General features: G+C 36.2%; 2 long non-coding RNA genes across 4 annotated transcripts in view; both read left to right on the top strand.

Annotated features, from left to right (window-relative positions):
* The first annotated feature begins 720 nt into the window (after positions 1 to 720).
* LOC125692474 (uncharacterized) lies at positions 721 to 10,753 on the top strand. Of its 2 annotated transcripts, none has more exons than XR_007376690.1 (4): positions 721 to 843; positions 1,705 to 1,810; positions 2,895 to 2,993; positions 10,486 to 10,753. It is a non-coding gene; the product is annotated as an uncharacterized LOC125692474 (long non-coding RNA). The 2 variants fall into 2 exon arrangements; XR_007376691.1 differs by lacking the exon at positions 10,486 to 10,753 and adding an exon at positions 9,278 to 9,639.
* Positions 10,754 to 12,956: 2,203 nt separating this feature from the next.
* The window catches only part of LOC125692473 (uncharacterized), a 28,995-nt gene continuing 27,601 nt past the window's right edge, over positions 12,957 to 14,350 (top strand). For both annotated transcript variants that reach the window (XR_007376688.1, XR_007376687.1), the window contains exons 1-2: positions 12,957 to 13,232; positions 13,830 to 13,900. This is a non-coding gene — a long non-coding RNA (uncharacterized LOC125692473). The remainder of the gene's footprint in view (positions 13,233 to 13,829; positions 13,901 to 14,350) is intronic.

The raw sequence follows: 14,350 nt of genomic DNA on the forward strand, positions 1-14,350 counted from the left end.
CTGTGCATTTGTATTTCTGTTTTAGAATAATTTGTTCAGAAATATGAATGCAGGCAATGCAGAACTTCTTTTGGACCTGATGGATTCAAAGAAAAAGTCATCTGCACAGTTACTGAAAGCCGTGGCAAAAACATCCACGTTTCTGCAATCCAGGCAAGTCCTGGTTACTTCTTTATATTTATTGTTAAAGAACTGTAACAATTTTTCTTATGCAAATCTCTGTATTGCTAGGTAATCAAGCTGCTGCTTTTTTACAGTTTTGAGGATATAGTCATGAAGTTCTATGTTAATTACATAGTATTATTTATCCTTGTGTTGTTATGTGATATGCAGAAAATTCTAAAGAAGGAAGAATTCCAGAATAGCAAATGTACTGAGAAATGGCAGAATTAAGTCTACTATACATTTACTGTGGAAATGTAAGCACAGATGATAGAGTGAATCTGGAAACAGATACAGTGTCTGTAAGATCATTTTTTTTATTATTTGTTGTAGGTATTCAATTTAATTTTTAGCAAATGAAATCTAAATTGCATGTCTTATGTAAGATGTATATAAGATTTTGTTCGGACTATGTAGAAGAGGCTGGAGACTTTTAAAAGATAGCTTGACATGAATATTACCATTAAAAAAAAAAAGCCAAAGTTACTATGGTATAATGAACACAAATTATTGTAGATATATTGGTAGTATATTTTAACTGCAGGACTGTGACAATATGAGCGACCTCAGCTGTTGGGCCTATGGCTGTAATCCTAAATGGTGTTGAATCTCCTGTTGATTTTAATGATTCTGAGTTACTGAGATACTATCAGTTTTCACACCACATTGAACTTGCTACAGGTATGCTTTCTGAAATTTATGTTTTATAATCTTCTCTCTGGACAGCATAGCGTATAAGAGCATCTATGTCAGTATGTTTGCAGTCTATGGGATACACTGGGAATTGTGCATTTCTATTTCAATCAAATCTGTGGGGACACAGATGCTGTCTGCTGCTGATAAGAATTTGATGATCTGCCTTCTTGTAAAACTGGGGACTTCTTTATATTGTTATCATGGCTTGATTTCACTTACTCGTATCTCTTGAAGCATTTGCAGTGGCATATCTGAAAGATGTGAATTTTAGAGAAATAAAATAACTTAATTTTACAATGACTCTCCTTTATACACATAGTAGTGCTCCATTTTGTAGTCACGGTAGGCAGAGGAGGCATAAACCAATCTCAGCGGACCTTCTTGTCTTTAGATTTTGCACTTCTCCCATTTAGATGTTAAACTTCAGTGTTATTAGCCAGATTAGTTACTATATGATTGTTCTTGATTCCCAAAGATCTAACATCCTGATGGTAACCTTTCAGGGAATAAAAAAGACACAGATTATTTGCACATTTTATTAACATATATATATTATATGAGTACTTTCAAATGCTGTTCAGAAAGATAACAGGGAGAAAGGATAAAATTTGAAACTAGTTAAATTTACTTTTGTACACACTTGTCTGGAAATTTTCAAGACTATTTAGCAGATAACAAGTTTTCTGAGAATGAATGCTTTTTCCTTTCCTGTCTCTCTGTATTCAAAATGTTATTCAGCAGAACCCATGAAGTATTGCTTTGTAGGCTACAACATTGAAACAAACAAAAAAAATGGCTCCTTATTTTACTTTATAGGGTCAACTGATTTTTTTTTTTTTTTCTAAGTTGTTGAGGATGAAGAGATAAAGGATCAGACTTATGAAAACATTTTAATGAGAAGAGTGAATACCTGAAAAATGGATAAGTGCCGATTGAAGGCTTTCTTCAAGAAGTATGTATTTTTTATAAATATTCCTGATTGATTTCTTATTCAGTTAAATTTTTGATGTAACTGTTGAACATACTTTTGAAAGGACTGAATGTCGGAAGACCTTTATTCCCTGTTAGCACTTCCTAAAGAGCACGGGAAATGATTACGCATTTTAATGTGTAAAAATGTAGGCCAGTTCAAATTCATTTGATGAGCACAAACAAGTTTCCAGCCCTCTTCTCACAAAGACCCAAATAAACAATAAGTGAAATGTTATTAAGAACTCATTTCATGATAGAGAAATGAAATAAAGCAGAGAATAAATTACTTGTCCAAGGTCTCAGAAATAGTAGTTGAGAGAAATGTCAATGAAATCAATGTATAGCAGCTTCTTTTTAACATAAATGTTATCCTGTAATTTATAGACTTGACCTGATACTATCCTGAGATCATGCAACTTTCAGTCAAGAAAAAAATCCAGATTTAGATTTGCTGCTACAAAATCTGTAGCTGTATTATGTGAGGGACTCAGAATCTATAGCTACTTATTTTTTGTCCTGCAAGAAACTCTAAAGATAAAACAACTCTAAATCAGTGTTAAAGTAACATTAAAGTGGTATTGATCCTTTTGAACAATGAAAGTGTATATATTTGTGGTTATCTTATCCATCAATAAGATATATGGACAAAAGAAGCTTACAATCCTTATGTTTGTTGACAGAGGCAGTAAGAAAGCATTGGCAAAACAGGCTTTTATTGATCATTTATAAGCTAATATCTTTCAGCTAGGGAACTGTGCCAGTCACTCACTGACAAGATATAGATGTAGAAGGTGGAAATTTTGCTGTCAGCTGATGAGGAACTGCCAATGTATTCCTCCCTCTTGTATCTGAGGTTTCTCAACTTCTGGAGTTCTCAGCAACTGGGAATAGCTGCTGAGTTTAGTAAACTTGAAAATAATTGTTTTTTTCTCTTCAGCAGGTGTGTTTTTTTTTTTTTTTCAGTTGGGCCTCCCAAACAGTTAGAGAAATAACATCTGAAGTAGATGTATCTCAAGGTGAAATAATCTCAGCAACAGCTTTAACTGTTTTTCCATCTCCTAAAGGTGTTTAGATGTACATTCTATCCCTCAAGACCAATGTGATCAATCTCTGGACAGCCAAAAGTGCATTGGTTAGCACTCCATCTAATGGCAGCATCAGAGGTAAGTAATGCCACAGGAATTGACTACCTCTGCAGAGTCTCAACCTCTGCAGAGAATCCTTTAAAAATGCAAAGATGTTTGGGGGTAGTTTGGGAAAATCTGAGTACAGCCACACTTTGTCTTCAGAAGGAGTGAAAAAACTTTCAGTTTTGCAGGTTTTAAACAGTTATAGCTTTTACAGGCATTGAAAACGCCATAAACTTGAAATCTAGTTATGCTTAGAAATAATGAAGAAGCATCCCAGCTTCTGAACGGCCCTCTTGGCCTATTTTTGAGGAGATATGATTGTGTTTTCCTGGTTTTTTTTTTTGGTTTTTTTTTTTTGTTTGTTTGTTTGTTTTTTTGTTTTTTTTTTTTTGCTTTTTTTTCTACTGCTGTAGTAAACAACAGAGAAACTACTAAACCAACATGTTATACATGATTATACATGGCAAGGAAATAACTACGCATCAACTCTGTGAAAAGATAGAAAGTAAATAGCCTCCGAAACCAAAAAAAAGCAGAGAAATTATTTTCTTGCTAACCTTTAAAGGCTGTACCAGTGTTAAACGTTGCATCCAGTACTGTGTGGAAAACAGCAGGACAGCTTTATCTTCTTAATTTTCTCTCAGGCAAACTATCGGAAAAGTATTTCTGGCTTCCAAAAAGCTAACTAGATGGCTTGAGGAAAAACTGATAAATGTGTAATTGTCACTGACTATAGAAGTGAAATTGTTATCAATCGCTACTTTTGTGATGTCTTTTCTAATGTACAAGCTTTGGGAAATAACTGAATTTTATGGCCTTGTAAGGATACTTGAACAAATCTGTTTATATTCCAGGCACATTAATGCTTATAGTGAGTTTCTAATTTGAACTGTGGGAAGTGCAGGATGACAGATAGCTGAGCTTTCACTCTTTCCTCAAACGTTGCAACTGGAGACACTGTTGGAAAGAAAGAACTCACTAAACTCATTCTGGTGTTGAATGGCATACACAAGAATTTAGTGTTAGACATCTTGTACAGTCCAAATAACAATCCCAGCTTTATCATAGGAGCCTAAAATCTATTGCCTTTAAATTCATTTGTTCTTGATTTCTAAATGACTGTTATTTTTTATATGCAGTCATCTATACTAGTCACCTGAACCACACTGCAAGGGTCAAATTAATATTTTATTTTTATATGTGCAACATAACTTATCTCAAGTAATTTCATCTAGTGATTCTTCACTTTGAGTGCTTGTGATAATTTTTCAGTGTTTGGTTTGGTAACATTTAACACTGAGCTCCAACCCTGTCAGACCATCTTTTAGGGATGATCCTGAAAATATTTAAGAACAGGCAATTCAGTTCAACCTGAGTTGCCCAATTAACTGTGCTGGGAATGTACCAGGTAACAAGCTCTGTGAAATTTGTAAGGATAGGACTAAATATTAAGCATATTAGACCAAAAAAGTAGTAAAGTACTGTAAAAATGCAGAATTCTATTATTTGCACACTATCTATCATTACATAAGTGTGCTTTCCAGTGTCTAGTGCATTATACATTTCTGAGAGAGCACATGCATTTGAAAAGTGGTGTTTCTAGAATGTAGGAAAGGTGTTCATTCATCTTGCTTCCTAGATCTTTGCATAGCTTTTATTGTCATAACCCTTGCCATCATCTTTCGTTATGCATATTTGCCTGTGTTTCAACTCTCTAATCTTTTCTATGCTTTATAGAATACATTAATACACTCTTCTGTTAGTAAATAATTGCATATTTTACCTTGATCACCTTGATTCACTGAATTCTGATTCAGGCATCAAACCAAGTAACTCTCCTGTTTTGACTCCTGTGTCTACTTATAGTTATGAACACCCTTTTCCCACTTAGTCATAATTTGAAACAGATAAAAAATTCCTCCTATGTTCCTTTCTGTCATTAATATCTAAAGTAAAAAGACACAGGTCCTGCCTAATTATTTTTAATAGCTTCTATTAGCTGTCCACTGTCTTTGTCCAAATCTCATCAGTTGTCTATGGGAGTACAGCATTGTATAAAATCTGGAGATTTATTCCAGGCAAACGTTACGCCCGTACATCTGCACTACTTTGTGCACTTTGATGCAGTAGTAAAAATGGTTTCTAAGCTAATGTCCACAGCTGGTTCAAAACTAAACAAATGTTTTAGATCAAATTCATAAATGCAAAGCTGTTCCTGAGGACAGGTGTCAAATTTCGAATAGCTGGGCTCCATAGTGGGCTACTGATCATCAGTCACAAGCCTTCTAGCTTCTTCCAGTTAATTGTACAAACATTCACAGTCTCAGATGTTTTAATTATTTGAGATGGATCAATTATGCACCTAAGAATTCCTCTAGGGCGTGCATGTGGGGTTGTGGCGACTTATTATTATTTGTAGGAAGGTTGTCAGCCAATATGAAAATTGAAACAGTGCAGCTAGAATTAGCAACCACCCACTATCCAAATCTGTGAACACATGAACCAAGCAACTCACAGAAAAATAGCCTGGAAATTGGTTGTCTAAACTGTTTCAAGGAAAGCTAGCACACAGTAAATGCATTTAGATGATGAGACTTTGGCGAACAATTTCTAATTCTAATAGAGAAATGTTTGTAACAAGTATTATTTGTGCAAAACAGAGAGGTAGCTTTATTGACTGTCATGAAAGTTCATGGAAAGTTGATACATAAGGCCTTGCTTCTCAAGTCTGTCTTCATTTGGATTGTTCTGCTTAACTGCGATTGAAATTAACCTAATTTACATTTTTCTGGGTAGCTTTGGGCTTTTCTTCATGTAATGAGTGTTTCTTGGCTTCTTGAATTATAGCACTGCACACAGAGCATTTCCACAGACCTCCGCTGTGTAAAATGGGAGTTCTGTGCTTCTGAAAGGATAGCTTCTGTGGTTTTGCCTGTGAAATTGTAAAACCACACTGAAGATGGCTCTGTGAGCATATAGAAAAAAATAATTTTGGAAATCATTATGTAGTATCTGTCTTGTCAGTTATGTGCTCCTGATCTTTGAAAGGAGATGAAAACATATCTATTCCTGTATTATTGATAGAGCTGACTGATTCTGTTCTTCTATTCTGGCTCTGTTTGTAAATATTCTTACCATATTTTCATCCTTTGTCATTTCCATACTTTTTTTTTTTCTTCATTAAAGTAAAAGTCATCCCCAGCTATACACATTGTGAACATTTACAGAGCAGCAGTTTACTCTGCTGAAATGTTCTGTACTATTTGATGTTCGAGTTTTGTCCGTTATTTTTCAGTTGATTTAGCAATCAGTATGATTTATGTTTTCCCTCTGATATCCAAATGCTTATTTTAGGAAGATTTTTTTTTTTGAATGTTGTTCAGTGCTGAAGCTTATGGGAACATATATCAGGATATTTTGCACACTCCATTTTTCTTGGGAAATGTAGATGATTTGCTACTCTTTAATTTGGTGATAGAATTTTGAGGGTGCCTGGAGACCCTACCATGGATCAGAGCCCCTCTGCTGCCATTTGTTGCACAGAAACAAAACATGATGGAATGCTGGTGGGAAGGTTTGGCCTCTTCCACCATACCACCACCATCTACATCAGACATTGCGGGCCAACGGAATAAAATGGGAAGCATTACTTTCAGAGCTGCCCTTGGATGTGTAGAGAGACTGGAAGATCTTCCTCATAGGAGGCATTTCAGGATGGATTTTGTTAAACACAATCAGATTTCATTGTATACAGTTGTGAATACCATAGGTTATGAATTGGTCCCATATAAGCAGATAATTTGTTCAGATGCAAATCTTGCCCAAATACTGAAGCTGGCATGGGTACATCAGATTGCGTTGAGTGAGCAGATGGCTTTTACACTGCCCTTTTACAGCTGCTCACTGAATATTTCAGTTTGAGTTGCTTCTGACTAGTAAAGGCAGTCAATCAAAGATGTAAATACAAAGTCAAAAAGGGCAGAAAAATTTTTAAATTCCAATTTTTTTTTCAATTTCTGTAATTATGATTTGAGAAGTACATAAATGTGTGTGCAAAGCAGTCATTTAGCTTTAGACTTAGCTAATCTATTATGGATCCAGAAAAAGGATCATCAGCTTACATTCAGTAGGTGAAGGAAAAACTCATACAGCATAGATGATGAAGTGATATGTGTTTTAACCAATGTGACAGTTGCTTATCACTGTCAAATAGTGTGTACTTTGGTGATTCCACATTTTGAGAGACTTTTTGCAGTGCTTAACTTAACGGGCATCTCTACACCTCAACTTATTATTTTACATTGTGCAAATCAAATTTAAATTCACAAAATTATTAATGACTAATAAAGGGCTACTGAGAGATGGTAGTGTCCCAGGTGGTTGCAGATTGTTCCAGTGTCACTATCTTTTTCTCTGCTCCAATACTTTGAAAGAGCCGGAAGTCAACTTCAATTTATTGACTTTAATTAAATTCCGCCTGAATAAATATGCGTTACAGTAAGTTGAAGGATGTGCTATAGTTTCCTGTACAGTGTATGCAGCTGAGATACAATCTGATAGTGTACAGCCTTAGGTTCTAAGTTACTCTGTTCAACAAAGATAAGTACCATATAAATACATAGCTAATAACTTAGATGGACCTGTAAGGTACGTTTTATAGAACAAGTAAAGCAAACTTGCATGCAGAATATTATTTTTGAATATGCTGTCATTATTCTTAGAATAATGAAAGTCATCAGTAGATCAGAAGTTCATTACACTTCCAAGACACAGTCCCATTAAAATTACCAGGGTGTTCATTTAGTCAGATATTATCCTACTGTCTACCATTATTACATGAATGAAACAGTTAGTAAGGAAATCAGATAGTGGGATACTTTCTGCTCAACAGTCTTGCCTTCAGTAGAATGACATTTATGAATGGTATTTTTAGATTTGATCTGGGATGTGAGGAATTCAGGCAAATGCCAGGTCACTGTCATTCTCTTTCTCAATCAGTACAAAATGGACAAAAAATACTTTCCATCTCCCAAACCTGGACCACAGCTACCTTAGTTGATGTGAGACAAAAACAGCCAACCAAACAAAAAAAGACGTGGAGAATTTTTTAGCTTGACCAAGGATTACGTTAGTACAGCTTTGAATCATGTATAACCTTAGTCTAAAACTCTTATGTCTCTACTCTTTTATGTTCTGTCTAATAACAACCTTCTCAGAAAAAGCAAAACAAAGTAGGAATAAATTCCTTACAGGATCTTTTCTGGCTTTGCTTGGTGACTGTATTTCTCCTTCAGTGATCAGTGTAGTAGCATACATTGGGTTGTCCCTGGGTAGGGCTGCACATATCTCATGGAAGGAGTCCATGACGTGCCCCCACGTAGGGCAGGAGGAAGCACAGTATGGCCAGCCTGGCAGGATGGTGCAGACTTGTCTCAGAAGCTCAGGGATATTGCAGCAGACTCTTGACCAGCTGAAGGTTTTTGTCACTGTTTATGCCTGATGTAAATATATATCTCATTGCCTATCGATACCAAAGCGAAAAGCACAAAAACATTTAAATGCTCTGATTAAGAGTGTAATTTCCTAACAATGCTTAAACAACTACTTTTCTTTCTTCTTCGTAGTCAGTTGGTAATTGTGACATTTTTCTTGGCTTTAACTGTGTGTCCCTGAAGGCAAATTAAGGACCCCCTGTGATTAAAACAGTGGAAATCATGTTGTCAAAGTGACATTAACAGAGATTCTTATTAAAAGTTGGCCCCTGCTGCTTGTGGTTTCTCAAGACATAATACTGCTTTAGCAAATTTTAAAATACAATTACATGATGCCAGACAACTAAAAACCATGCGATAGCACAAATGTTAAGTGAGAATTAGAGAAGTAATTATGGACTGTCATAATACCTGGAAGAAGAAGCGCTAGTAGATTGTTTAATATTACATTTAACAGATCAGTGGTTTTGTTGCTGATGTGAAGCAGATCTCTTGGCATACTATGATTGTATGCAGAAGAATAGTATGAGCCGCTCTACTGTTTTAATATTTGCAAGGCGTTTATGTAGTGTTACACAAATACATAGCATTTATGTAGTGTTACCAAAGTGCTGGTGGAAATATAATGCAATGTCCTTTGTAACCCTCTGCCACAAAAGTATGTTTAAATAAGTACTTAACGTGACGTGTATCAGAAGAAAGTAAAAATGCTATTTTCCTGAAACCAGTTAACACTTTCTCTTGAATCAGCAGCTTGTGCTTCTCTTGTAACTTACACAACGATTCTGTTTTTACCTCTACAGCTTATTTTCCTTTCCCTTTCAGGCAATTGCGAAAGCCAGAAAATGGCCTTTGTGATAATGCCACTGAGATTTAGAACATTAAAGCAATCTCATTATCAGTTTGCATTCCCAGTTGGAAATCGGAGATTGTTCAGCACATCAGACAGTTGAGTTGAGGCATGTAATGTGCAGCCCAAGGGCCAAGTGAGACCTGCTGAGTCATATAATGTGGGCTCCAGCTGCCCTCCTCCTGTAGCCGAAGGATGAGGACAAAGCAGCAGAACTGATTGATGCTGCTAATGAACACGAACGACAATGAATTACTTCCCATCTGCATAACATGAAAGGAGAAAATACAACCAAATAAGTCCTGTGCTCTCATAATAAATATCTGTGGTTTATATAAGTGTCTCTTTGTAAGTAGCCTGTGTACTTTTGGGTTTTCTGAAGGTAAGCCAATGCTGAAATTAGTGCATGGGGCTAGAGGCTACTACATGAAGCGTGAGTTGCTCTTTGCTTAGTAGCAACAAAAGAGGACCACTAGAATCTTGCTTTGTACAAATTCCATGGTAAACTCTTTGTTACAGGAGCAGAAAGGAAAGGAAAGAACAATGCCTGCTTCAATAAGTTGCTTCTTACTCCCTCAAACCTTGGATCTGAGCCACTTGGTCCAAGTAAAATCCCCACTGCATCAGTGAGATGAATCGAGGCTTCTTCCTGATGGATCTCTAGATAACATTGCATAGGCAAAATTCCATGCTGTGGAAAGAGTTTCAATTATTTTAATAATTGTTTCTGAGTTGCTGGGAAATAAACTCTGAATCTATCATTATTTCATCCAACTGTGTAAATGAAATATGTAATTGATATAAATAATGTTTTTGTCTTACAGGGTTTCAACAAAGATCTATGAGAGTTTAAAATTCAGAGGGCTCTTTTGTGGCAAAGTTCTAATAATGCATTCATTAGCAAGAAATTACATTGCAGTGTCTGTTGGGCTTACTTCAGTGAAATTAGAAATTCTTTGTTGGTAATTTCATCTTGATGTTACTACTCTCTATTCAGTTTCTCCAAGATGATGCTTTTCTAAAAATCAGTGCTAATACAGTAGCTAAATGTTCTTAATGATATTTAAGACAATTCTGGGATACAGCCAAGTAATTGATCTTTGAAACCTTGTATTTTATCCGAAGTTCCTGAAGCTCTACACAACTTCAAGCATATCTTTTTTTTTTTTTTTTTTCTCCACAGATCTCATCTTTACATTGGTGACAGAGATCTTGAAATTATAAAAGAGGTTTAGCTGAGTGACATATATGTAAAGTGAAGATACTTTTTACCTGGAAAGAAGCACATACAGGTAATGCCCAAGCATTCACATGAACCTCACAAGGTGGGTGGGGATCTGTGAACATGCTCTTCTGAAAGGTGAACATACAGCTTACTCAAAGTAGCACTCAGATTTTGTGTGAGGATTGTGGGAAGCTATTTGATGTTTTTGTTCCTTTGTTTGTTTGTCTTTACAAAAATGGCAAAAATTTTTCTGGGGTTAAAATCTAAGTTTGGACCGTACTGAAAATTCCGGAAGAAGGAGTCTCTGTTGCTCTGTGAGTCACGATGAGAGCTGTCAGAAGGTCAGCTCCTCCCATAGTATGAACTGCATGAGAAGCTAAGAAAGCATGAACCTTGACTAGCAGCATCATTTCAAAAGATGAGACCAGAAAGCATCTTTCTATGTCCTGGTAGATTTTATTTCCGTAAATCATTCTTTCGTTGTCTCCTAAAAGTATAATTGTCCTGAAAATGTTCACATCTTAAAACTATTAATTCACTTTAGGTTTTATTTTATTTTGTGACTTAAGTTGCTTGGGAGTGCTATTTTGCACTTGCTGTTGACAACCAGGAGGGATAAAAAACTTAAATTTCCTTAACGTTAAAGCTGAAATTTTCTTCCAGTCTCTTGACTCCAGGAGCTCAGGTCAACTGCTGGCAGACGCTCAATAATTTAGCCCTAATAATTGCTATGATTTTCTCTGTTACAGTACCATCAGTGAGAATGAGAATACGAATTACTAGCTGTGAATGAGTATAGATCCGGTGTTGTCCTAAATCCCTTTTGAGCTGCTCATAAAAATAGACCTTAATACTATATGAATATATCAGCTGGGGATTTCTTTCCTCTGGATAAACTGTAGTGCTGGAGAAGAATGTCATCTATAAGCCTAATAGGGGCAACAATGTTATGTACCACTCCATTAGCAGTTGTATTTGTTGATACATTTAAATGACTACAATCTGCTATGTAATGAACTTTAAAGTGAAGTCAACTTCTGAGATTAATGTATGATTTATGTGTTGTCTGGTTTCAGTCTGGATAATGGCTCTGATGTACTTCAAAAACTGCAAACAACAACAAAGCCAAACAAACTTCAGTTCCTAGAGAGGTGTTCTAGTCGTGATCAGAAATGTTACAAGCTACAGAACAAAGACCAAATGGTTCAGAGAGTGATAGTGTTCTTGATAGTATTCATATAACTGTTTCTAGTTAAAAATCCTGAGAATAAGCTACAGTACCTCAGAGCTTTTGTCTGAGTGTACACTTTCCAGTATGAAGACAGGTTGGATAGCCAGCTTGCTGCCGTCGGTAATCTGTGTTGTATTTTGCCTCAGACTCCTAAAACAGGCGTGAATTACATGGTTCTGAGTAACATTTTGGGGCAGAGAACATTGGCAAAGCGTAAAAGAATTCAACAGGCTACATAGCAGCTCATCAACAGCACAATACAACAAAACAGAGAGACATTTTATTAACTTTTCAAGTTGCTCTTGTTCCACTGTTCCGAGAAAGTGTTGTTCTTTGTTTAAACTTCATAGAGGCAGGAGCAGTCTCCAGAAGCAACGGCCACCAAATACAAGAGAATCCTTTTTTTTTTTTTTTATTTAGCAGTAAAGCATGCCACAGAATGAAGGTAAGCATTATGAATGGCACAGCCTAAAAGTCCCTCAAATTAGAAACATAAAGGATGCAAACCTCTTACAGATGAACGTGCCAGGAAAATAACACTGGGAAAGTAATGTCTGTCTCTGAACAAAGAGAGCTCTTTGAAAGTAAAAATAAAGAGGTATGGCAAACCAATAAATACAATGAAGACATCAAAAGAACTCACCAAAAGTGATTATATCAACTCAAAAATATTAAGTATTCTAAGGTGCAAAACAGATCAAAGGCTTCTTAAAGATATCAAAGGGGAAGCCTATGAGGATACTAAGAAGCAAAAATAAATTAATGAAAACTTGTATATGTATACCACCGTTTACAGTAGAAAATGGAATACAGTAATCTAGGATCAGCCAAACCGTTTGGTAGCAATAATCCCTTCGTCTTCTATGGGCTGAAATTAAAATGCAATATATATAAACCCTGAAAATTCGATTGAGTTTGCGGTCACGGTTACGTAAAAGCCTAACCTGCAAATTAATTAAACTTCTTTGAATGTCAGAATAAAAGTGATAGAGAACAGGAAATCGATGATAGGGTATTTAAACATCAGGGAAATCTCTGACTTGGATTCAGAAGAATTTGATGAAGAACTTCACTGGAATAGTTACACTGATGCCAGTTAGTAGGCAGAAAGATAGATATTCTAGTTTTTAAATTAGAGTCTGTGTAGAGTAATCTAGAATGTATTTCCACATCTTTTTGGTATTCACAAACTGAAAATACAACACTTGAGGATCTCATAGGCACAAACTATTCCTTTGAACTTGGGTCATGACAAAATCCCACTTAATGTTTCCCACTGAGACAGTACATATGGTTTCTGGGTTTTTCTTTCCTTCAGGGCATTTTGTCTCTTTTGCTTTTCTGAGTATGTGGATACCCAGTACGTGATAAAAGTGAGGCCTCTGCAAGGTTAATTCACCAATCAATGTTACTCATCGAATCAATTGCCTGGGGGGGACAAGGAGGAGGAAGTTCACTTTGCACTGTTTCAAAGGTACTAACGGTTTGCACAGGTTTTATAGACCAAAGAACTGCTGGAGAGAACTACCTGAGAGCCATTCTTAAAGGCTGAGGCAGCCTGTAATGCTCTATCTGATAATAACCAGATTATAGCTCCACAATTCCAACAAAGAAACACAAGTGATATGAAAGTGTAGTGAGTATCAATTTGCCCATTATCTCTAATGAAATTAAATAATGCATATGGGACCGCACATTTGAAGAATAAATTCATATTAAAATTCTTAACAGCATAAAGATTAAGGCAATATGATTTTTTAAAGCTTTCATCCAGGGAAAAATAGCTTACTGCTTGCTTTAAGTAAGATTAGCCACAAAAATCCTATAGCGTATCTAGAACAAAGTCTGAGTGACAACAAGCAAATATTTTAATGTGGAAAGATTTTTGTTAGTTTTAATTAAACAATGACACTTTCATTGAATGCCTTAAATCTTTAATTGTTGCCCAAAAGCACTGAGCACAACATGCCTTATTTACCGAGTCGCAGTGAAATACAGTTCAATATTTTCCTATAAATACTTCATATAAAACCAGCACAAGTCTCTCACTGGAAACAACTGCAATTTTCAGTTCTGTAGGTGTTTCCTGAGGTACTTCAGAGCCTGATGTGAGCAGCATGGCAGACATTTTAAAGGATACTGGTGAGTACTTCCTTGAGTTCAGAGTGTTAGCACTTGTAATAGTTATACTAGTGTACTTGTAGTAGTTATGTGTTTTCCTGTGATTGATACTGACTTGAATCTGTCATCTGTGAGAGGCTTTGAATATATAACTATATATTTGGATTTCAGGAGCCTCCTGGACCTCTTGTGGTCTTTCCAGCAGATATATAAGTTCTTTACAGAGAGAGTGGTGAGGTGCTGGAACAGCTGCCCAGAGAGGCTGTGGACGACTGGAGGTGTTCAAGCCCAGGTTGGATGGGGCCCTGGGCAGCATGATCTAGTATTAAATGTGGAGGTTGGTGGCCCTGCATGTGGCAGGGGGGTCAGACATACATGATCTTTGGGGTCCCTTCCAACCCTGGCCATTCTGCAATTCTGTGATTTAGTGTGGACTCATCTTGAGGGAGATAGCCATCTCAGAAGATACTG

The sequence above is a fragment of the Lagopus muta genome, chromosome 4 (assembly GCF_023343835.1).
Source record: "Lagopus muta isolate bLagMut1 chromosome 4, bLagMut1 primary, whole genome shotgun sequence".
Taxonomy (NCBI): Eukaryota; Metazoa; Chordata; class Aves; order Galliformes; family Phasianidae; genus Lagopus; species Lagopus muta.